Here is a 25,500-nt window from a genome sequence, read left to right on the forward strand (position 1 = left end):
GTTAAAAATGTAAAATCAGGTGAGATTGATTTCTCCTCCCTCCACCGCCTACATTTTTTTTAAGTGCAGAATCTTGGGATAAATATCCTTAAGTAAGAAAGTTTAAGTGCCTACACTGACAGTTACAAATAATTTTATACAACAGTCAGACAGACAAATTGTGCTGATTGTCTGTATTTCTTTAAAAAATAAAAAGGAGAGAGAGCGAGAGAGAAAGTCTGGCCTGGAGACTGGAGTAAATCACAAAAGTGATCTCAAGTGAACAGAGATAGATTTCTGGAATACGGTGTGCAATGAAACCACTGACCTCTTATACATGGGTTCATGTCTTTTTCTACAGAAACAGATGGGTAATAGCATAATGCCGAAATCATGCTCTACATAATATGGACCTAGTGATTGCAGACCTGATTGCTTGCCATATGGTTGCTGAAGGGTTGAAGAGAAAATGGGATGATATGCAAACCCTTAAAAGCAACATTTTTATTGAATGGCCATTACATTAAAACCCAAACTCTGCAAATGAAGGCAAGAACTGTGGTGAATAATGATGAAATAACAAAGCAATAAAAGCAGCAGCAGCATTGTATGTATTTTGTTTTCGATATGCAAACTAAGGGCAGACTTATTTTTGTCACTTTGCCTGCCATTATTATGAGCATTAGGGGGTAAGGTGGTGGGACATAAATGCCTTTAGGGCAAAATACATTGCGTGTAGGGTATTGCTGCATTTGCTAGGTCAGAGAGAGAAGAAAATAATCACTTGTCCCAGAGGAACTGAATTTGACTCAGAAGCTACCTGCAGTATGTGACTAACCCCCGTAAAGTTCAGTCTATCAGCAAGGAGCTAGTAGTAAAAACCTGTCTGGGAGTCTAGTGTGATAATGCAAAATGAGGAAGCATGTTTACTTTTTGCCTTTGAATTTCCTCATGCAGATTTTGCTGCCTCCTCTCTGTTGGCAAGCAGGTATATGGGATAAGGTGGATACCGATTCCCAGAGTGTTTTACAGTTTAGTTGAGCAGCTGTGATCTGTTTTGCTCTGAGTTTTGTTTTTAGTGTGTTACTAGGAAGAGATAGGGTTGTTTTTTTTTTCTCTAAAGAAATTTTTTATTAGCTTGCTTCAAATTTGCATACACTTCATTTCCTGTCTCTTTAATGAATGTCTTTCAATCATGCAGAATCATAAGAGTTTGCGTTTTCAGAAATGGAACTCAAATACATTAAACTAAACCTACCAAGAGTGTGTGGAGGCTAATGAGGTGAGAGGTAAAAACTTAGTCCTTCTGTGAGAAGTCGGAAGTGTCTAATTTTATTTTAGCACATAAGAGCTACTGATCAGGACCAAATGTCCAAACTTACTGTATATTATTATGCTGATGAATCTATGGGGATTTGGGCTTATTATATTGCTTAGTGCCTAGGCAGGAAGGTTCATTCTTCAAGAAATGTGGTTTTTTTTTTTTAAGCTCACGAATGGCCCCTTACTATATGAATCAACTTCCTTATTAAACTCTATTTTTTAAATTCCTAAGGGTTAAACTATATGCTTACTGGCTGTTGTCTGTGTAGTTTGCTTTTGTTTTCCTTATGTCTTATCTCTTCTGAACAACTCCATTGCTTTAATTCTTATTTCCAGAAGCAGAGAATTCTCCTGAGAGCTTTGAATACCGACCAAATTCAAGTTGGTAGGGGTTTGGGGTCTCTTGTAAACATTGTACTTGCCCATTGTTTATAAAAAGTTTATTTAGAAGATGAGGCTGACTTTGGCTAATATGAGATTGGGGGGTGCTCTTCAATTTACCTTGATTCTTGTCTCTAATTGTTAAGGATAATTAAGAGTTCTTTTGTTAAGTTGAAATTGTTATGCCCACCCTGAAGCTTAGTAACTGATAACTGAGTTCAGGTGTTCTAACACTGGAGTTAAAGCACAAATCACCGTGCCCCCACTCCAGAGTTTCTGATTCAGTGGATCTCGGTGGGATTATAATTTGCATTTTTAACAGTTTCCCCATTAGTGTTGATGCTGCCAATCCCTGGGATGACCCTTTAAGAACCATTGGCTATAGCTATGGAAAGCCAACAGAAACTTAACATCATCTAATATTATTAATTTGAGCATGGAACAAGTTTTGGGAGCCTTGGATTTATTTGATGTTTTTAAAATAATGGCTTCCATACCTAAGGCAGCTAAAGAAGCTACATTAAGCAAGAACGACACAGCTTTGTCCAAAGTAGGCATGGAGCTAGAGGTGGAATAACACCTTATCCCTGATGAGATATAACTTTCTATGTTTCATCACTGTTAAAAACAATCAGTGAGGTTTGCATCCTCTTAAAATATGTGTCGCTTTGGTTTGGTAGCTGGGACCCGTGCACCTTCAAAAATCTCATTTGCTTTTGCTGGAAGAATAAGAATTTGTATAGCAGTGTTCAAAGAACTCCCATCCACTTAAATGAATCCCAGAATTGTTAGGCATTTCATCAGCCTCATTGCTTTTATTACTTTCTGTGGCCTAAAGACATATGACAAGCACAGGATAGTATTTAAGACATTTTATGTTTGGTGAAAGAGTTTTTTTTTCCCCTAGTGATGAGGAAAATTTTCTTCCTGCCTAGAAAGCTGATTTTTATACAGCTTGACTAGTGACATATCTCCTGTGTGGCAGAAATAAGTTTTGCATAACTTTTAAGCGCCCAGGTTGACCTATTTAACAGATACCCAGTGCTACATAATGTATTTAGGTCAAGTATTGTGTTTGAGCTTCTCATCACTCTTGTACTAGTCTTGCTTTCCTTGAAAATCTCAGATATATCATACATACAAATATAGGCTAAGGGATGTTGCCTGATATCAAAATGTAATAAATCTCTATATAGCATAATTATCATGTCACCCCATTGTATCACTGGAGTTAAAAAGGAATCTAAGATTTTAATGAAATATCTGCCCTACTGATTTTACTTTAAGGCATTCACAATGCTACTGTTTAACTATTACTATAGTTGAGAACCTGAAAAGAATTAGTGGAGTTAAAATGCTTTTGAATACTGTTACTATTTAGAATACTTTTCTTTAAAAATTAAAGAAAATAGTGGTCTGCTATCAATTTTTTTGTAACTTTTTACTTGAGAAGTCAAATGATTAAGTTTTGACACAGGTCTCTAAGTCTTTTTTTTTTTTTCTTTTTTTCCTAGCAACAATTTTTTAGGTAAAGGTTGAAGCCTGAATGTGGGCAGTGTTATTATTCTAACACATTGGAACACAAATCCATCCATCTTATAACAATACCTCATTGCTTCTGAGGTTCTCAAATTGTATAAAAGTAAATGTGAATTTTAAATAAAATTCAAAAGTTTCTTTAGGCTAACTTTTAATGATATTTATCAAATCCATTTGTCTAAATGGAAAACAATGATTTTTTAAAAAAAAATTGGCACCAGTAATATCCCCCTTTTATTCTTGTACTCATATCCCACTTTTCCTCCCCTAAGATCTCAAAACAAGGGCTTGAGCTTTAGGTCAACCTATATCTGGAAGGGACAAGAAAAAAAAGCTACGTCAACTCCTTACTACCAGTCTGTAATACGCCATTCCCATTTTATTGCTTACAAAACTAAGATCCATTTGCCTAAGAGCATAAATATATGGTGTACTGTAGGTTAGAAAGCAGCTCTCCTGCCTGGCCATGCAGTAATTGCCAGGCTGTAAAAACAGTGGGTCTCAACCCTGGCTGCGCATTAAAGTCACCTGGGGAGCTTTTGAAAAAACACCAGTGCCTGGGCCCCACCCCAGCCCATTAAGCCAGAATCTCTGGGGATGGGGCCTTGGCAAGGATTTTTTTTAAAGCTCCCCAGGTGATTCTAATTGTGCATCCAGGGTTTAGAGCCAATGTTTTAAACAAAACAACATACAAGTTTGTCCTCAAGTCTATACAAATCACTTCATCAGCGTCCAAAGCTCTAGTCACAAATTGCCAAATGAAAATTAATTATAAACATGGAGGAAAAGAGAATCCATGTTATGAAATCCCTTTTTGTAACCTACTTACACAGAGAAGAACTTGACTGAGGCTTGAGAAAGGAAGCTCTGATCAAGGGTTAGGAGTCTGAAGACAATGACTGCCCTAGATGTCTCTCCCTGCCTTTATTTAGAACAAGAACTGGTAAGACAGGGTATAAATGCAAGTTACTGACCCACTCTGTTTCCTCCTCCTCATCTATAAAATGGTGATAGTAATAGGATGGGTAGAAGAATTTAATGAAAAATATACCTCATACTATTGAAGGCATGAAATAAGTGTTTTAAGATGAAGAATTAAGAACCACAGTTCTTGCTTTGGCCAAATAAGCAAAGCAGTAAATTTGTCTGTTATAACTTTTGTTTGTATCTACACAATGGATAGAGTAAAATGAATATCAGTAGGAATATTATGCATCTTAAAATCAAATGTGACTTTAAATTATCTGTTGTTTAGATTATGTGTTCTCTCTTACCTCAGATATTTAAAACATGAATTTCTCCTCATCTTCCCTCTCCTGTTACTATTTTTTTCTAGATGAATATGATGTTAACACAGCACATTAGCAGACTGCAATAATTGTGGGAGACCTTTTTGGTGATAGGGCACGTATCCAGCAGCTTAATTTTGTGATAGTGCTCCTTGCATGGTGAATGAGGAATTCCATATGAGGGTGTGGTTAGTGCACCTCCAAGGATCCCATCCACTACTGTGGCTCATCTTACTTTGGCTTTATAAACCTCTACATTTGTTTTTGTTCATCTAACAGACAGTAAATACATATTTACTCTATGTACTTTTTCTTTAACTACAATTTTTTTGTTATTTTAATTATTTGACAATATCATTTATCAACCCTAACTGCTAACAATTTATCACTTGCATATTTTACTTAACTGGTAATTTATTATCTTTTATTTTTTATTTATTTATTTATTTTTTTTTGAGACAGAGTCTCGCTTTGTTGTCCAGGCTAGAGTGAGTGCCGTGGCGTCAGCCTAGCTCACAGCAACCTCAGACTCCTGGGCTTGAGTGATCCTTCTGCCTCAGCCTCCCGAGTAGCTGGGACTACAGGCATGCGCCACCATGCCCGGATAATTTTTTTCTATATATATTAGTTGGCCAATTAATTTCTTTCTATTTTTATAGTAGAGACAGGGTCTCGCTCTTGCTCAGGCTGGTTTTGAACTCCTGACCTTGAGCAATCCGCCCGCCTCGGCCTCCCAAGAGCTAGGATTACAGGCATGAGCCACAGCGCCCGGCCTATTATCTTTTATTTTTAAAGTACTAGTAAATTTACTGGCTTTTTCGAAATAAAATAAATCTAGCAAATTTTATTGACCTTATTCAGTTATTAGTTTTGTGTGTGCATGTGTGTGTATGTGGCCTTCAGCTTTTGTAATGGTCTATATCTAATGTCCTGATTTAAAGCCTACCACTGAATTGATAGATTTATTATTATTTTTAAAAAAGCATTAAAGTGGCATCTGAACTTTTTTCTTTGAAGAAAGACACTTAATTTTCGTTTATAATCACAAGATTGTTACAAAGGTACTTTTAATCATTTACTTTAGATAACTTACAGGATTGCTCTCCTTTACAATCTTACAATTCCAAGGAGAGCTGCATTTAAGTGAAATAGATAGTGTACTTTTTTATTTTGGTATATTCAGAAGCATTTCCTAAATATGGGACTTGCTCTTCTTTTTATGTAATGGTAATAATGACCCCAGTTTGAGAATCTATATATTAATATGTGAAACTACTGCATTAAACAAACAAATAAAAACACAAACTGCCTTGAGCGGAGGAAAAGTGTTCCACATGATGTTCCTTCATCCTCATCCCTTTGTCCTGTTCCCAAGGCTGCATCTATGAGTCTTCATTTTGATTAACAGCCTTTCTCAGGAAGTGGGAGGCAGAGACTAAGAAGCTAAACTCTCTTTGAAGTGTGTGCTAAATGATTCACAACAGTGTGAATGAATCAATTTCTGCAAGCATTCCCAACCTTTTAAATATGTTGTCTGCCAAATCTTTGTTGGATTACATTCAATTTTTTTTTTTAAAAGCACCTTTCTCCATGACACCTCTCTTCATGCAGCCCAAAAGTATATAAGCCATTCATAGTTCAGCTTCATTATCCTTGCCCCAGAGGTAGTGTTTTGGGGGAGATATTTAATATTAATTTACCTTTACATTTAAATGTCTTAAGGCCTGCTTCTTTCGTTGTCATCATTGCCATTAGTATTGGAATTCATTTTGGAGGTTCCAATTGTTTAAGAAACCAACAGAAATAAGAGAAACTGAGTTTTGGCTAACCACTTTGATGTACAATTATGTATCCTACATGATGTAGAAGAGGTATTACCTTATCCAAGATAGAAGTAAAAATATCTTTTTTTTTTTAGTATTTCTTTTTTACCTTGAGGGAAAATAAGTTAGCAACAAATTTGTTTACTCTTAGCTAATTGTGCATTTTAGGTAGAAGTTATTCAATCCTTAAATGCTTCACTGTAAATGATGAGATTCCATTCTCAAAACAGGTCTGAGAATCAAGCTGATCTCCAGATACTGTGATTTAAGGGCCAGTACCTATTCAGAAGTTGGTGGTTATATTTCAAGGACAGCAGGTAGTGTTAACACTCAGGGGTTGTCTTTTATTCTGATGACTGATGATGTTCTCCCTTCTAAAACTATAAATTTCCAAAGCTGAAATTCATTATCTCTTTCTCCCCTCCCCCTATCAAATAAACGTGATTTCCCTTGTTAGATTTTTGTCTTTCCCTTAGCACTATCACTGTAACCCAGTCATTTAGGCTAGAAAAGAGGTGTAGTGGAAGAGAGAAACCACCTGCAAAGGTAGTTCAAAGGTTAGTGCGAGTTCATTAGCAGTCTTTCAAGGTCTGGTCTACAGATACTTGCATCATAATCACCCATAGTGCTTTCTATGCTAAGAGATTCCTGGCCAGTCCTCAGATCTTAATTCAAGAAGCTGGGGGTAGGACCCAGGAATCTGTTCATTAGGCTCCCCGGGTTAAATTTGTTCAGGTTTGAAAACACTGCTATAGAGTTTTAACATTCTCTTTGACATCTCTATTCATTTTTATGAATAACCAATCCCATTGCACAAGTAGGGATTTCATTCTGAGCATAAATTTGTTGCAAAACTATACTGGAGGAAGATAAAATTGGCTATCAGATATTTATTAATATAGCGTATAGGAAAAAAGGGAGAAAGATTAGATGTTAGATGCAAATTGTTGTTAAGAAATTTCTCATGAAAACTAAAGGATTCTCATTAAGAAGAAAAGAAACTTAAGCCATATTACTTTATGAAGATAAACTAATCTTCATAAACTATTTGTGGTTTAGGTACTATATTCTCATATTCTCCCACAGGTCAACCCTCCCCCCCTCCCCAGTCTCTCCTCTCCCTCATCATAGAACTGTTATGAAGTGTCTTCGAATTTACATTATGCAAGGTCATTAACCAATTTTTGTCTCTCTTTGTGGCAAATCATCATCACCCTAATAACACGAAGAGTTTTTTGAGAGAAGAATCAGGAACTCTGACCTAGACATAAACAATGGTAGTGTTTTAAAGGGTATGACAGAGAATATCAGTGTGTTTTATAAGGATTCAAGATACTGTGGCATTTATGTTGGGCATGCAAGAGAAATATGGTTATTATGTTTAAAAACATTTACAGTTTTGTTTTGCTTTCTTAGTATTATAAAATATTATCTTTTCTTTGTCATTTTACAGTTTAAATAGGTACAGATGTAAATATAGGATTTGTTTTTTGTTCAGACATAGCAAGGACCTTTCCAGTTGGGTAAGAAATGGAAGTTAATGATTTACTAAGTTGTGAAGCTCGTGTGGGGTTTGGATGGGGAACTCCAGAGTGTCTGCTGGGTTCTGTCAAAAGAGTGTTCCTTTTATTTTTATATCCACCTGATGTGGAGGCTTCACTGTATCTCCCGTGCAGACTAGAGTGGTTGAATTATAAACTTACCCCCAGTGATGCCATCCAAATTTCATTCTTTGAACAATTAAAGCCAAAAAAGACCAGAAAAGTGCAAGTACATTTTGATGGCCTCCATGCATGCCCTGGTTGCTTTTCTTGTGCAATAATTGTTTTCTGGGTGAGTCAGGTAATGTTTCTGTCACTCACCTGTTAACATCATGGTTCATTCTTCTGCCAAGGGAGAGGAAGACAGTGCAGGCACTAACTGTTTCCTCTCAGGTAGGCTTCCCCGAGACAAGGGTGCATCGAAGAGAACAGAGGAGAGGAAAGAGGGCAGGGCATGTGGTCTTGGCTAGAGTCTAGTTACTGCTTACTCCACAAAGTTGATGTCACTTAAATCAAAGAAAGTGGGTTTTCTTGCCCCCCCCCTCCCATCAGGTAATTTTTGTGTGGGGGTTGCTGGAGGAGAGAGTTTTAACCTCTATAGTGAAGTGGATCTCGTGAGGCTGAGGACATTCCTACAGAAAAGGGAGCAGCTGGGAGCTATTAGCCACCAACTCTCCCAGTAGCAGGGGCAGGGTCAAGGAGTCTGGGTGGACCACCAACAGTATCCATCTTTTGTCTTTTGTCTCTCACCTTTCAATCTGAGCTTCATTCTGCATTCCTATGCTCCATTCTGTTCAGAAACTGCTAAAGACTCCTCGATACCTAGAGAACATATTTCCGATTATCTATGAATCCTGTCTTTTTAAATTTCCAATCTATCTTTCACTGCTCCTGCTACTCTCCCTAGGTCCGCCTTAGTCCTGCACATGTTGCATGAGTCCCTTCCCTTCCTCTCTACCTGATTTCTCCCTTGGTCGTTCCTTCCTATCAAATGCTTTCATCTTCATGCCTTGAAGTCAACAAAAGTGTGATGGTTTCCCCAGTATAATACATTTCTACTTTAACCTTTTGAATCTCAGTTTCTTCACTTGTAGAAGGGACTGTTTATCTCCTAAGTTCAGATGAGATGCTGCATTTTAAAGCTTTATAAAATTCTCCCAATAGTACTGGCTTGTAAAGAGGGTGACTCACGAAGACCCTGTGTTCTCTTTAATGTTATGAATTTTCTTGTATTTATTGTGTCAGCTCCTAGGCATTTAGCATAACTACACTTGAATTATGAGACAACATTACCTTTGGGCATACCATCTTCTTAACTAGACTGTAAGCTTTCCAAAGGCAGGTACCATAATGGCTAGTACAGGAAGTCTTCCATGGAGTTTTATAAATTAATATTTTTGGTTTTAAATAACAAAGCACTAGGTGACTCCTTGTATCTGGACCGTAAAAGTGTACAAAGAAAATGAGTTTGAAGCCTAGATGATTATAGTTGAAAATCCAAGTAAGCTTAGGGTTATAGTTAAAACAGAAACTTAGAAGCTGATAGGGATATATAGTAAACAGTGATCAAAAGCTCACTGGAAAAGGGAATTCTTTGTTAAAAGGAGTGACCTTTAATCTAAATATATGTAGGAAGCTAATGATTCTAGTTATTAATATATTAGCCAAGAGGCTCCAAAAATCATCTTCCAATGATTTGCTTTTCTTGTATAATATTTATCAAGTTATGGCAAAATAAAATATATTTTTAAAGTATTTTTAATTTCCTTAGAAAATGTGAGTTTGTATTCTCTACCTTCTCTCAAGACTGAAATATTTAGTTAGGATATCTAATTGGAACTATATGTTAAAATGATCAAAATCAGTAGGTTCATGATAAAAGGCAATAGTGTTATCAGTAGGAGTTATTTATTATGTTTTTAGAGGCTAGAGTTTTGTTTTAAGTGTATTCTATCATGCTCCAAGGGTATTTATAAACCAAACATCTTAGCAAGTCTGTCTTTCATGATTTCACTCCATGTACTGTGCTGGTACAAGTAGCTATCGGACACCAGCCAAGATAATTCACTTTTCATCACAAGATGGAAAATTTTTTTCAGTATGGGTCTGTCTAGGTATCTGTTTTCTGCTACTGGTTAAATACCAGTGACATAGAAGGTGGTAAGGATGCATTGAACACTTATAGATAAATATTTCAGGAGTGTTTAAAAATCCAAAACTTGAGATTGTGATGAAAAAACACAAGGGATCCATTTCACAATAAACTGAACTTACTCATTTTTCTCCTTTATTACCCATCTATAACCCTAACTACAGAGATGAGGGAGGGAAAGAAATTGTGAAAGACCGAAAGGAATGCCTACTTACCTTCACTCTTTTTACTATGGTTAGCATTTATCTCCTTTTAATACAATTGATGGTTTATGTGTGTTTCTCAGCTGAAATTTAGAAGATAAGAAAGGATAGGATATTTGGAATGTCCATATACAGGGAAGTATTGCTGTCAAACATATTATTGAAGCTGGAAAAAAATGAAATTGAAACAAAGAACACCTGCTACTTTAACTCATTTAAAAAAAAAACCCATAATGTTCTTTACTTGCTGACTGGAAATATTATATTTTCAGAGAAGAGAAAGTGCTAATCTAAATGGGAGAAAATGTAATGATTCACTATGCAATATGAAATCAGAAATATTTTAAATTGGGTATATTTCAGTTTGTGGAGGGGTAAGGTGTTTTGTATAAAAGTGGTTTTGCTCATCAGGTGGTGCATATTCCTCTCAAATTGCAGCAAAGAGAATAAAATCGGCTTGTCACTAAAGATTTTTTTTTTATTGACATCTTTAGCTTGTCTTCATGCCAGTAATTAAATTGCTAATTATGTGTTTCTGTTACTGTGGTCATGCTTTTATTACATAATTGCTTCAAGTTTAGCTCAAATCACTAACAATATTTATTTAACCTTTTTGTGCATTAGATAAATTTTAATATATAAAAGCTTTGGAACGAGTTCATTGACTCTGTTTTGATTAGCAAAATCAAAGGAATTCTAACCTTTCTTATAGTTACATGGATTGTTGGTCATGTTTTCAGTGAGATTGCTGATAATTATTAATTTGAGCAATAGCAATCGTTGAAAGACCAATTGAGATAGAAGAGGAAAAAAATACAAAGAAAACTTTTCAAAAACCTAGCGTGTATTCCAGAAAAAGAAAATAATCTTGCTTGAAGTAATTGGAAATATAAAATTAATAATTTGATCTTTAATATGTGTCCGTGTTTTTTTTTTAAAAATATTTGATTAAGTTGTGAGTAATTCAGTTACCAAGCTCCCACTCCCCCCATGAACGTAGGCATAATTTTTGTCGGTGTTTCAATGTATTCATGATTTTTTCCTCATTTGTTTATTTTATGCAAACCATAAGAGACATTTTTCTCGGTGAAGATTGCCTCTTTATTTTATTTTGAAATATTTGTATATTTATTTCATTAAATGAGATAATGCTTTTTCTTATTAACATAATTTCCAGTACATTAAACATATTTCTCCACAGACAGAAGAGAGGAATCAAATTAAATGACAGCTAAATCACTTGCAGCAATTTCAACTGTTAAAAGAAATAAGTGTCTCTGTTTTCTTTGTGATCACAAGATGTGCTGTAAAGGGAAATGAAATACTAAAGAAAGAAAGGAAAACATAAAGAAATAATGACTGACTTATTGCAGTAATACCATTGAGAGAAGAAAAATTCACTACAAATAAAAGGAAAAATAATATAGTGGATTTGAAAGTTACTAAAATTCATTTCTTATTGATGAGTTCAGTGGAAGCCTAATACTAAGTAAACTGATGAAAAAAAAATCAATGCAATAAACTATGAATGATGAAGGTTGAAATAAATGCTTTGCGTATGGAGGACCATTATTCTAAATGTCTTTAATTTTTTAATAATTCATGTCTTGATGTTTATAAAAAAGGGAGGCATTTATTGCTTGGTGGACTCAAAATGCATGTAAAAAGCATCTGCTGGAATCCCATATTTAGTAATAAGTCCAAACGATATCGGTGACCTTCTGATTTTTTGTATCATGTCTTGACTTTGACATAAGTATATTAGGGGGAAGTGAGCTTGAATTTAAAAAAAATGATGTGACAAAGGGTGCTGGTACATCTCTACAGCACACTATCGAGAAAAAACTGCTTTCCAAAGAGATAATTAATTTTTGGACCATAGAAAGCAGGACTGAGGATATGTTATATGTATATGTATATGTATATAGTATGCTTGTAAATATTCTGGGGGACAGTGATGGCACTTTTTGGCAAGATCAACATTGCCATACACATACATATGCATACATTCATGTGTAGGGGTGTGTGTGTTTATGCTGGTCAGCTTGTTAATGCGTTCAAATTAGAGCATACAGGTTACCAGGATCTGAGTATTTGCAGGTGGGCTTATCCCACTTATTTTATCCCCTTATCCCACTCATTTTCTCTCTTTTCACACATCATTAAAAATAGCTAGTTAATTTAATCAATTCAATCAGAAGGCAGTCAGTTCAGTGGGGGGAAAATCATTCCAGCCATTTTTACTGAATTGATTTTGACTGAATTAACCTAATACAGTTGATCTTGTAGCCCTCTCTTCTCAAATGCCTATCCCTTCCTCTCCCCCAATCTGGCTGCACCCTAACCCTTCATCCTCTCTCTCTTTCCCTTTTGTCCCCTCCCTGGCTCCTCCTTTTTGGATTCCTTTCTTTTCTTTTTCCCTCTAGCATGTTAAGAAGCCTTTTCCGTGGATACCTCTTCCCACTCACTGCCTCTCTACCCGTCCACCACATATATCATCCTGCCCTATTGGAAGTAAAAATTCTAAAGCTGATTTTTCTTTTTTTGAATTACAGACATTTGAAACTATTACTTTGCTGAAAACGTCTGACTGTCAGTCTAGAATTTGATGCTTACGGTAATAATTGTGATTTTTTTCCCCACTTTTAGAGACCTCTTTATTCAAAAGTCTCATGGGTCCCCACTGGGTATACACTTTTGACCATCTCTTAGAGTGTTTTCTTCTCAGTGTAAAACCTTTGCGAGGGTATGTGGGAACTGCAAGGCAAACAGTTTTCTGAGGAGTAGGGGAGGCATTTGGGGGACGTTAGTGTTCAGGAGTCCTTTTGTGTGCCCACTTTGGAAACACTTCCTCTTATCTTTCATTCAGGATGCCAGGACTAAGGCAAGAGTGTAGGCCACATGCAGGAGATTTTGAATTATGCATTAAGCTGATAATGTCCCAGAATGCAAACTTATGTCAATAAATAACTAGGCTGGCAAGAGGAGGGCAGTCACCTCACCACTGTGGAGGGTACCACATGGGGAGAGAATTAGAGGAAGACTAGGTGAAGGGTAAAAGGGGGCTCACATCCTTTTAGCTTGCTCTGATGAAGAAGGCAGAAGGCTAAGTTAATATTGAAATTATTGTTTTAAAGTGATTTAGCCAAAGTAACAAGACAATCTTCAGTATGGGCCCTCTGTGTGCAAGTTTGAATTTGTGGTAGGGTTAGCACTTCTGTGGAGCCTTATGTAAAGAAATTCTGTCTATGGGAGAAATTTGTTTGAATGCTTTAATAGGACTTATAAACTCCTTAAAAAGGTGAGATTTTTTTTTGGTGAAATTTGGCAAAATTCATAATAGGACACTAAAGGTTTTGTTTCTTTTTCTGATGAATATGTAGTAGAAAAGCGGTAGAAGTTAAGCAAGTGGAAGAAGCAGAAGGATTAAAATAATGCTGTAAATCAGCAGTCCCAAACTTTTTTGACACCAGGGGCCGGTTTCATGGAAGACATTTTTTCCGTGGACTGGGGCGAGTGGTTTTGGGATAATTCAAGCACATTACAGTTATTGTATAGTCAAAATTCTGCTACTGATAATCTGTATTTGCAGTCACTCCCCAGTGCTAGCATCACGGCCTCAGCTCCACTTCAGATCATCAGGCATTAGAGTCTCATGAGGAGCACAAACCTAGATCCGCCCCACATGTGCAGTTTACAGTAGGATTTGTGCCCCTGTGAGAATCTAATGCCACCCCCCACTGATCTGACAGGAGGGGGAGCTCAGGTGATGATGGGAGCCATGGGGAGTGGCTGTACATATGGAGGAAGCTTTGCTTGCTCACCCACTGCTCACCTCTTGCTGTGTGGCCCAGTTCCTAACAGGCCATACACTGGTACTGGTTTGTGGCCCCAAGGTTGGGGACCCCAGCTGTAAACTATCTCCTTGGCACATGATACAGCACTACCCAGTATCTTTAGTGGTCGTGTTGCTCTTCCTGCTTTAGTAAAATGCATCGATAAATGTAACCATCTTCTGTTGTGAGAAATGAACAGTGGGACATGCACCTGTACACACATGCACGCGGACACAAATGATTTAGTTATGTCTCCCAAGGAAATGGAAGGTGGCTAGGGTGGGAGTGTAGGAGATGGACAACTGAACTTTGATTGTTTTTCCTTACCAAAGGGAGAAGGAATTACATGTGCATTTCATCATTTTCCTAGTGTTAGACAGCAGTTTGCAGCCTCTGGTTCTAAGCTTTTGCTTAGAGTCTCTGCAGCAGTAAATGCATTTGTGAAGCTGGTTCTATGTGCACACATGCATGTACACACCAACAAATTAAAAATGGATCTGGGAAAACACACTTCTCCTTGGAGAGTCATATCAAGCAGTGTTTAAATTAAATAATTTGCAGAGTGTGGGGAATAAAGCTTTTGTAGCAGTGTCTGGAGGTTATTTTCCCTTGGGAAATGCCTGCCATTTAGTACAATCTGGTGCATGCCAATGAGACACACATGCATGCATACACACACTAGTAGATAGGTTTTATTTTACATCTAAATTCTATTTATTTCTTTAGATTATCTGCCATTTTGTGTTCATGTCGAGGGGGGAAAAAGCTGCAAACCTCTTGTGAAGGGTTGAGATCATTAAGATCCAAACAAAAGCGAGGAAAGGTGATTAGTGGGCAGGGATGAGGGAAGGCTGACTGCTGGAGTAAAGCCACTTACCCCACAGCTCTGCAGGGGCATGTGGCTGTGATCCGGAGGCTGTTCAGGCTTAGGTCTCTGATTTTGCTCCCAGCCCATTGGCTGACGATGAAAGAGGAGCCATTGCTGTGATGAGGTAATGTGACTGGCTGAGCCACAAGTACATGATATTAGCTGATTTCTTGCTACTTGTCCGGCTCAACCAATATCTCATCTGAATTGGATGTTAAGGAGATTTCCAGTTAAGGCCTCATATCATGTCTCTAGTTAACTCATACCTTTGTAGCTATATGTATTCTTAGCCTAATCAGCACACCTAGCCACCTGTGGAGAGAACAGAGTTGATTGCAGTGAGGATGGGTGAATGAACTGATAGCCAGGAAACAGAGGCTGAGAGAGAGAGAGAGAGAGGGAAGGTATCTACCTATGTACAGGGAATTAAAAAAATGTCCTGGTTACAATAGTTGGGCTAAGACTCAAGTGAAAGTAGTTATTTTCTCCAGGTCTAAGATTATCTTTGTACCCTTTAGGCTCCCACTTTTATTCCTTACTTAGGAAAATTCTTACAAATTTCTAGTAGCTGGTATAGCAACTGGAAGTTAGAGTTGAACCCACATTCTGGCTCCCCATTTCTTTGAAGAAAATCCTGGTGTATATTAGTTTGCTGGGGTTGCCTTAACAAAATACCACAGACTAGGTGGCTTAAGTGAAAGAGATATATTTTCTCACAGTTCTAGAGGCTGAAAGTCTGAGACAAAGTGTTGTCAGGGTTGGTTTCTTCTGAGGCCCTCTCCTTGCCTTGTGGAAGGCCACCTTCTTGCTACGTTCTCCAATGGTCGTTCCTCTTCATGCACAAATCTCTTTTTCTTCTAAAGACAACAGTCATATTGGATTAGGGCTGGTCAAAAAGATCTCATTTTAACTTAATTAACTCTTTAAAAAGTCCTCATCTTCAAATATTCTTATATTCCCGGGATTTCTGAGTCCCGAGGACTTCTGCTTATGAATTTTGAGGACTTCTGCTTATGAATTTTTGGGGCACTCAATTCAGACCATAATAACTAGACTTCCAAAATATTTGGTAGAAGGATAATTTTTTCATTCATTTGTACTAGAGATTTATTTAGAGCTTTATTCTCTCAACCTTCATTCTCTTCTGCATTTTTATTAAAAACTGACAAAGTAATTTATTATAATTATTTTAGATGCTTGTGTTTTATTGTTTTAAGAAATGGGGTTTGGGAATAGAAATAAAAGCTTATTTAAGAATACAAACATCTTTTTAAAAGTTTTAAACAATTTAAATTTGGATTTTTTTTTTAATAAAGGAAGCCATCTCTTTTGGCTAGAAAAGCATGGCACACAGTTTTATCTTGGTGATAAAAAGAGCAGAATTACTGAGTCACTATTCTCTGACCTTGGGCAAGTTGCTCAGCCACACTGTGCCTTCCATTCCTCCTCACTATAATGTGGATAATAAAAAAAAACTTATTCAAAGAGGTGCTGGGAGGATTAATTGAGATAATACATGTAAAGTGCTTAGCTTGGTGCCTAGCTCACAGTAAGTGTTCGATAAATATTGTTAATCTAATAACCATAATAACCACAGATACTTATAGAATTCTATGTAGTGCACTGGTGTTGGACAAAATGTAATACCCTTCCTGAATTTCAATGGATTATAGACTATTCTCTTGCTTTTAGAAATGGATCTAGGCGCAAGTTTTTTTTTTTTTTAATCATTATTATTTTAAATAGCGTTTGATAGAGGCTTGTACTCAAAACACAGCTGGGCTTTAATATCATCTCTTGCCCTCCCAAAACCCAAAGATCCTTGGTCAAAAAGCAGAGTTAGAGGGACATTGGAGGAGGGTGGCTGAAGTCTTCTGATAACCCATGGGTCCCTAGGAACCCCAAATTTTCTATTCTGGAAAATCTCAGCCTGTGCAACATGGATGGACACCCCTGGCACATGTCCTGCAGTCTCACAGAGGGACTAGTCACCAGGCCTTCTCTTTGTCCACTGGAGACAGTGGTTTTGCCTCCTGGTCTGCGTGGCCCAGACACAATCAGAGGCCACTTGGACATTCAGGACTGCAATGCCAGACAGAGATTACCCACAAGTTCTTTCAAAATGTGTAGTTAAGAGTCAAACACATTCTTTGATGTATGCACTGTAATCAACTTGTACCAGCCAACACTTTAGTCTTAAGACCCTCAGGGCTCGACTACTTTAGAAATAGTGTGGTGACCAAGGAAACTGTTTTAAAGTGGCATTTCCTTAAGGAGGCTTTGGCTCCATAAAATTCCATGAAAACCTGTACCAAGAATTAGCTCTTGAATTTTGAGAGAAGTTGGGGAAATAGAAATACATTTTGAATTGAATATAGAAAGTAAGGTTTTTGAGCTATATTAAAAACAATGATGGTAAGGATACTAACAGCTGTATAAAGATACCATGCTAGGCTCTTTTTATTTCTTATCTCATTCAGTCCTCTCCATAATCCTATGAGACAGGTACATTTTCTCAAGTTTAGGATGAACAAAGAAGTAAAAAGGATTGCCAGGATTCAAACCCAGGTATGACATTTGGGCTACAGTCTATGACAGAGGTTGATATACTTGATGATAATAAAAATCAAGTGGAGGGGTTTAAAAACCCATGTATTTTTTATACTGTAAATAAAAATAAATTCTAGAGATATTCAAAATCTAAACTTTAAAAACTATGAAAATATGAAAGTTTAACATGAGATGATTTTTTTTGTAATTGTCAGTTGGGGAAGATGATTCTAAGGAACAATCAAAAAGCCCTCTGTAGGTATACATTACATACAAAGTTAAAAGCCAAGTAGTGAGTTTTCAGAAAGTAGTAAGAAAAAGATAAATCACACAACAGAAAGATGGGCGTAGGATATGAAAGGGCAATTAATGGAAGAAATAAGAATGGCTAATATGCATAGGAAGTGAAGCTGCAAATGAAATTTTAAAATGAGATACCATTTTTAATACATTGGATTGGTAAAATTTTAAATTGTGAAAAGTATTTAGAGTCCATAAGTTGTGGAGAAATCGTCCCTCTTATACTGTTTTGTAGGTGAGAGCAGAAAATGAGTTGGGTGTGGTGGCTCATGCTTGTATTACTATTACTTTGACAGGCCAATGTGGGAACATCACATGAGGCCAGGAGTTCAAGATGAGCCTGGGCAACATACTGAGACCCCATCTCTATAAAAAAATCAAAACATTAGATGGGTGTGGTGGTGTGTGCCTGTAATTCTAGCTGCTTGGGAAGCTGAGATAGGAGGATCGCTTGAGCCTAGGAGTTGGCAGTTACAGTAAGCTATAATTGTGCCACTACACTTTAGCCTGGGTGACAGAGCACAGCCTTTTGGAAGGGCAATTTTTCATTAAAATTTAAAAATGTCCAGTTTTGGGATATATTTTTAGGAATCTATACTGAAAAAACACTTGCATGTAAATGAAGATAAAATATAGTAATGCCCATAGAAACAATGGGTGTTTTTGGTAGAGCTAATAAATAAGTTAGGAACAATAGTAAAAGCAAGGTAAAGGCTAAAATAATTGTGATTTGTACTATGAAATACTATGTAGCCATTAAAAATAATAAGAAAAGTAGATAGCTTTAGATGGATCTAGATATAAACCAATATGTAATAATATGAGGTAAAAAAGTGAAAAGAAAAATTCACAGAATAGTGAAAAAGTGAAAAGAAAAATCCACAGAACAGTACAATTTTGATTATGTAAAATATACACACTAAATTAAAAATGATTACAAAGAGCTACTATAAGAACACTAACACATGTAAAAGTAATTAGCTCTGTGTGGGAAACTGTTGAGAGGTTAGCAAAAGTGTTTTTTCACGTTTTTACTTGTACTGAAATGTGTGTTCATTTTTAGTTATAAGCATATATTACATTTTAATTTAAATTTTTAAAAGTGGATTCTCCTAAATGTTACAGAAATTATTGACTTGAAAAATTTTATATTGAGATTCACATGGATAAAAAGATAGATCATGGATAGTGGCTTTGTAGGTGACAGGTTTTCTTTCTGCCCTTTCATATTTTACTTGCCATATATTATTGGGACCAGGGATCTGCATGTTAAGAAGCCCCTGAGAGAAGTCTGGCAGTGAGCTGGGGTTGAGAATATTTGCCAAAGGCTACACATCTCTAGAGGATTTAAAGGCAACATGGAACTTAGAATTCCAATGTGCCTAGAAAGAGTGATTTTAGTCAGATTTTGCTTGAAAGTAAATTTTAGAGAACATAATTGTTTCCTTTACATTTCATGAATACTGAGTCAGCACTTCTTTTTGGCTTCCAGATTCTTTGGTGATGCTATTGCTTTGGTGAGTTTTCCACGCTCGCTGTGTGTCCTACACCAAAACTGCTATTTATGTTATTAATAACTGTATGTGGTCAGCACCCAAATTCCAAACTCCATTACTTCCCAGTACTGATTGAATTGTGTATGGAATAAGCAGTGGGGTGTTTTTAGAAACCCCGTGACTAATTCTCTGCCTCTTGTTTTCTTTGACCTCTTCTTACTTATTTTTTGTTAGGGACGTGCCATAACACTTTATTGAGCTCTTAGAAAAGAACATCTTTACCTATCATAAATGAACGCCTTCTTTTGCAGTTTCCATCATTGGAAAGGAAGGGCCAGATGTGTGTGTTCTTCAAAAAGAAGAACCTTGAATTAATCTACATAACTTTGAAAATTCTGTCTGCTTGCCATCATGTCTTTCTGACATGCTGGTATGCACACCAAATGTTTGTCCACTTCACAATGAGACACTTATTTTTGTATTCTCAGGTCTATTGATATTTACAGTCTCCTCTTGTATGAACTGTGGAATAGGATCCATTTCCCTCATCTGCTCAATAGGTCTAGGCTGTCCCATTATGCCTTCTACCCCTTACATATTTCTTGGTTTGGAGGTCAAATTATGGATGAACTGTTAAATCCCCCAATGGCTACTAAAGCAATGTTCTTTGGAGAAAAATATAAAATATACATTTGTGGTTTATCTATAGCTTGAAAGTCTTTATATTCCATAGTGTGGAAGCTCAATAAAGCTGGAGTTCCTAACCATTGGGTCACAACATATTCTACTGGCTAAGTTTCTCTTGTTTCAAAAGTAGTTACAAGAATGAGAATTATTATAAAAGGGAGGGGGGAAACTCTTCAATAATTAGGATTCATCTACAACTAGAGTATTTTATTAATTACACATTGTAATCACATGGATAGTCACAAAACCAATCGTGCAAGTCTGTATTTAGAGATTTGTAGACAGAAGACTTAACGTAAACATAGAAATGTTAAACCTACTCAACTGTAACCTGCAAAGAAGATAACAAGAAGGATTCTGTTCTCTGTATGATTTGTGAACAATGCTAAGTAAATATTCATCATTAATATATAATAACTGTTGCTTTTGGCAGTTCACTTTTCATTTAATTTGATAATGTGTCCAGTAAATGAAGTGGTACAGGCTACAGTGTTTTACCAACACAATTGCATATTTTCAATCATTGTTAAATGAAGGCAGCTCAAGGCAAAGCTTTAACCCCCACTAGTTTTGTGTGTGATAAAAAGAGAAGGCGCTATCAATCTTTATTGTCTGTCTCGCTTACTGTAATTGCATTCAATAGTCCACTGATTCTGTTGTCTGTGCTAATGTCAGGAACAGAGGAGAGCCAGATGCTCAGACTTGATCATATGCATCCAGTGGCCACTTTGATAAGTTGGCAGCAAGTCGCTGGGTTTGATGATAAATTGTTAACGCTATAGATTATGAACAGCTGAACACTGCAAGTGTACATGGAGGAAACTTCTTACCTTGTTTTAAATTTGGCATCATGATGCTAGCTAAAGGGCATGTCATGTATTATTCAAATGCATCTTGCACTGGAAATGTGCCAATGACTCATTGTATCCCCATGAATAGTAAAAGCAACAACAACAACAAAAATCCACAGTGATTTGAACATGACATTAATGGTCCCAGGATTATGAAAAGCATTTTGAAATACTGTTTAATAGTTTTGATTATCTAATTCAACAAGAAGAAAGCTTCTGAGTTGTATTCACGTTTAATTCATATTAAATCATACTCTTCTGGTCATTTCTGTTATATTAGCCGATAATGAGGAAGTTTTCTAAAAACAAACCAGTTTTTTCATTAGTTAAAACCCATGGCAGTTTGCTTATGAAGGGACATAAATTGGAGCTGGGGGAAAGCAATGTGTTGAAATTTTTGCCAGGATTTTGATTCATACAAATGCTGCTGCATCTGAGAGAGAGGTGGTAGAGACCATTCACACAGGTACGCCAATAGGTCTTATTTCTACGGAGCCCATGTGACAGTTGTAGAAGTTCAGGGCCATAGTTCTTGAGTCATTAGAAATCTATTAAAGTTGTTTTAAAAAGCTGAGATAATCACGAACTATAGCACGATCTTATTCTGAAGAATCCTGGGCTGTTGACCACATTTTTAATGGAAAGTTCTGAATGCAACTAGATGAAGAATATTTCTTTTATCATTGGAGAAATTGCCTTTGAGTCTCTAATTGTTTTATGGTTCAGTTTCCATAAAGTAAACACATGTAAGAAATACTGTTGTACTTATGACTGGAACAAAAAAGTTCTCCTGTCTAACTGGTATGTTTCCTTTTGTTAGATAATCGATATTTTGTCATCCCTTGTGTGTAAGTTTTGTCTGTGCTGCCAGGAAACTCAAAACTCAATCATAGTCACTTTTGTAGCTGAGTGTTCAGCTATGGTTATCTCTTTTTCTGTTTCTCCTGCATTCTTGCTACTTTACCTTGTTTTTCTTTTCTTTTTTTTTTCATTGGCAGGATGGACAGGAAAATGGATAGCAGGGAAAGGAAGGGAAAGAACAAACTTTACCAAGATGGTTTAAGGGCAGAGGCCTGAGGTATTTAATTGTGTCACCAGAATGAAAACCAAAGTCTATAGTTATGACCAATGTGGGATCCTAGCTGACATTGGGAAAGTCACTTAAAACTCCCTTAGGGTCATTTCCTTATCTTAAAAAAAAGTGGGCATCATAAAATCATTCAATTCATAAGATTTTGGTAAAGATTATATTAATTAATATAAAATAAACATTTAATAAATAATAGCCGCTATGGTGATACAAACTTTTTACATGAGCTCTGGAATGTAAAGACAGCATGAATTTATGATCCAGATGTTAGAGTTTACTTCTGATGGCATCTGAAATTGAACTCAGCCCTTACAATGATCTCACCATGATTTGGTACACTGCAAGTTAAATCCCACTTTAAGCAAGCAGATATATGAAAAGTTTGATTTACTCATTTGGTTTTCTAAGATACACTCTTATTTTAGAAAAGTTGTTTAAGTTTATAAAATTCTTCATTTGAGTGTTCTTTGATGCATCAGGCTTTTTTATAAGAATAAGTCATTAAAATTTAAATTTATGCAAGATTTGCAAGAGTGTGGTGTTGGCCTAAAGTGAGCTACAGCTCCCCTTTACTCAACACTTGAAAGAATTCAACCCAGACGAGCACTCCCTCCTTCTGCATTTGTAGTATTGTTACTAATTTCTGTGCTTTTTGTGCCACTCCTGCCTATTCCTTTCTGAGAATCCCTTACCTCCTGTTTGTCCCTGATCAGTCTGTTGGTTAGAGTAGCCAGGGGTTGGTCTTGGGCTCCTTGCTTGCTCTACCTACATGCTCCCCTTTGGCAACTTCATCCAGTCCCCAGGCTTCATAATCCATCTATAGGCTGAAGGCTACCAAATTTCTGTCTACAGTGTGACCCCTCTCATGGAACCTCAGGTTCACATATCCACCACCTAGTTGACATCTCACTTTAGGTGCGTAAGAAACATTTCAAATTTAGCTTGGTTTTTCCCTCAAGGCCATCTCATTCCCCCGTCATTGTATTTCAAAAAGTATTCCCACCACATAAACTTGCTCGAGCCAAAATCTTAGTTATGATCATCCTTGATCCCGCTCTTTCCTCGCCCACCACACTGATCCATTAGAAATTCTGCTGCGACTTTCTCTTTTATTTATTTTTTATTTTATTTTATTTATTTATTTATTTTTTTGAGACAGAGTCTCGTTTTGTTGCCCAGGCTAGAGTGAGTGCCATGGCATAAGCCTAGCTCACAGCAACCTTGAACTCCTGGGCTCAAGCAATCCTCCTGCCTCAGCCTCCTGAGTAACTGGGACTACAGGCATGTGCCACCATGCCCGGCTTATTTTTTCTATATAGTTTTAGTTGGCCAATTAATTTCTTTCTATTTATAGTAGAAATGGGGTCTCACTCTTGCTCAGGCTGGTTTCGAACTCCTGACCTCGACCAATCCGCCTGCCTTGGCCTCCCAGAGTGCTAGGATTACAGGCGTGAGCCACCGCACCCGGCTTGATACTTTCTCTTGAACATATCTAAATCTGTCTGCCTCTGTCCATCTTCTCTTTCCACACCTTAGCCACCATGCCCACGCCACCTGCCACTCTCACTTGTGCCACTACAATCGCCTGCTGGTGCCTCTGCTTCCCCCCTTGCTTCTTTACAACCCCTGGCCCATATACCACCAAAAGGGATATTTTAAAAACACAAATAAATCATGGTACTGACTTCTTCCTAAACCCCTCCAATGGCTTCCCACCACACTTAGGATAAAGGCCAAAGTTTTGCCATCATCTGTGAAATCCTACTTTTCCAAAGTCATTTCTTATGAACCCTCATTCCTGTGCTTCAGATACACCAACATTATTCTGGCTCAGGACCTTTGCATAGATATTTCACCTACTTGAAGCACTCTTTCCCAGATTTTTTTACAGGACTGCCTGCTTCCTTGTCATTCAGGTTTTAGCTTAATGCCGGCTCACATAGGCTTTCCTGACATCTCTCTACACTCTCTCTCATATAACTTTATTTTATTTTTTTCAAATCTTATGATGGCCTTATGACCTTCTTTCTTTCTTTTCTGAAATCCACTGCTAACACGTAAGCTTCATGAGAACAGGAACATTTTTATCCTGTTTACACGTGAGCCTTGTGTCCTGCATATTGGTTAAGACCACACACTCTGGGATCAGGTCCACTGGGTTTGAGTGCTGCCACTGACACCATCTCTGCATCATCTCACACCCGTTGCTTCACTCCGTGCGGCTCAGTTTTCCCACGTGAACCTGGAGACTACAGTTAGTGTCTGTTCATACTCTTGTGGGGCATAAAAGACACGATACATGTAAGACGTTTATGACAGGTCTGACACTCAATAGATTTTAGCTGTTTTCCTCCTCACTTAGAATTATACTTCTGTATAGTAGATATTCTATGAAAAGGTTCACAATGATATTTGCAGATCTTGTTGATGAATATTTTTGAATTTTATCTGTTTCAATACTGATTTATGAAAAGACCACACATTTTTTGACCTCAGAATAGTAATTAAAATATGTATAATCTTAAACCCAATGACCTATTAACAACATGTTATAATTTACATTTGTAAAATTAATATATTAAACCTTGATATATTAGTCAAAATTTTTTTTGCCAACTAGGCCATTCACCATAAATGATCAGATCGCTTAGCTTTTCTTAATAGAATTTTGAAGGTTGATAACTATTTTTTATTATTTAAGTATGACTTATTATTTGGGAAAATTAGAATATACAGTTGAACAAATGAAAAAATAAATAAAAGTAATCTGTAATTCCTGATATTTTTGTGTATATTTGTACTTCCACACTTGTCTGTATACTATGATATATAATTTGTTTGATAATAGCTTTCTGTGTTAGCTCAAAACAAAAGCTTGTGGAAGATGTTTTATCTGGGAAGTAATCCCGGGAAAATCATTAATATAGCTCTTGTAAACTACACTATTTTTGAAATTGATTTTTTTCAATGTTTGCTAAGTGTGTATAGAAATACAATTGATTTTTAAAATTATCCTAAAATCTTGTTAAACTTACTAGCTTTATTTTTAGTATCTTTAGGATTTTCTTTGTACATAGTTATGCTGTCTGAATAAAGATCATTTTCCTTATTCCTTTCCAATTTTAGGCCTTTTATTTCTTTCTCTTGTCTTATTGCACTATAGACAGTAAAATGAAGTGGTGAGAGCAGAAGACTTTGCCTTGTTCCCAGTCTCGGAGGGAAAATGTTCAATATAGATTACTAAATATAATGTCAGTCATGGGTTTTTAGTTGATATCCTTTATCAGATTGAAGTAGTTCCTTTCTCTTTTTAGTTTTCTCAGAGTTTTTACATGAATAGATTTTATATTTTGTTTTTTTTCCCACTGCATTTATTGGGATGGTCATTTGGTTTTTCTTTTTTATTCTGTTAATACTATACATTTTATTGATTTATTTTCAAATATGAAATCAGCCTTAGATATATTAGTTATGATGTGTTATTATAACCACTTGATTATGATACATTATCTTTTCATGTATTATTTGGATTCAATTTGCTAATATTTTATTAAGGATTCTTGTGTCTATGCTCATAAGTGGCATCAATCAT

At 36.5% G+C, this 25,500-nt stretch overlaps 1 long non-coding RNA gene across 2 annotated transcripts in view; it reads left to right on the plus strand.

Annotated features, from left to right (window-relative positions):
* The window catches only part of LOC105862338 (uncharacterized), a 344,304-nt gene that overhangs the window by 140,088 nt on the left and 178,716 nt on the right, over nt 1-25,500 (plus strand). For both annotated transcript variants that reach the window (XR_012918561.1, XR_012918562.1), the window contains exon 2: nt 12,786-12,847. This is a non-coding gene — a long non-coding RNA (uncharacterized LOC105862338). The remainder of the gene's footprint in view (nt 1-12,785; nt 12,848-25,500) is intronic.

Source organism: Microcebus murinus, chromosome 3, assembly GCF_040939455.1.
Source record: "Microcebus murinus isolate Inina chromosome 3, M.murinus_Inina_mat1.0, whole genome shotgun sequence".
NCBI classification, from domain to species: Eukaryota; Metazoa; Chordata; class Mammalia; order Primates; family Cheirogaleidae; genus Microcebus; species Microcebus murinus.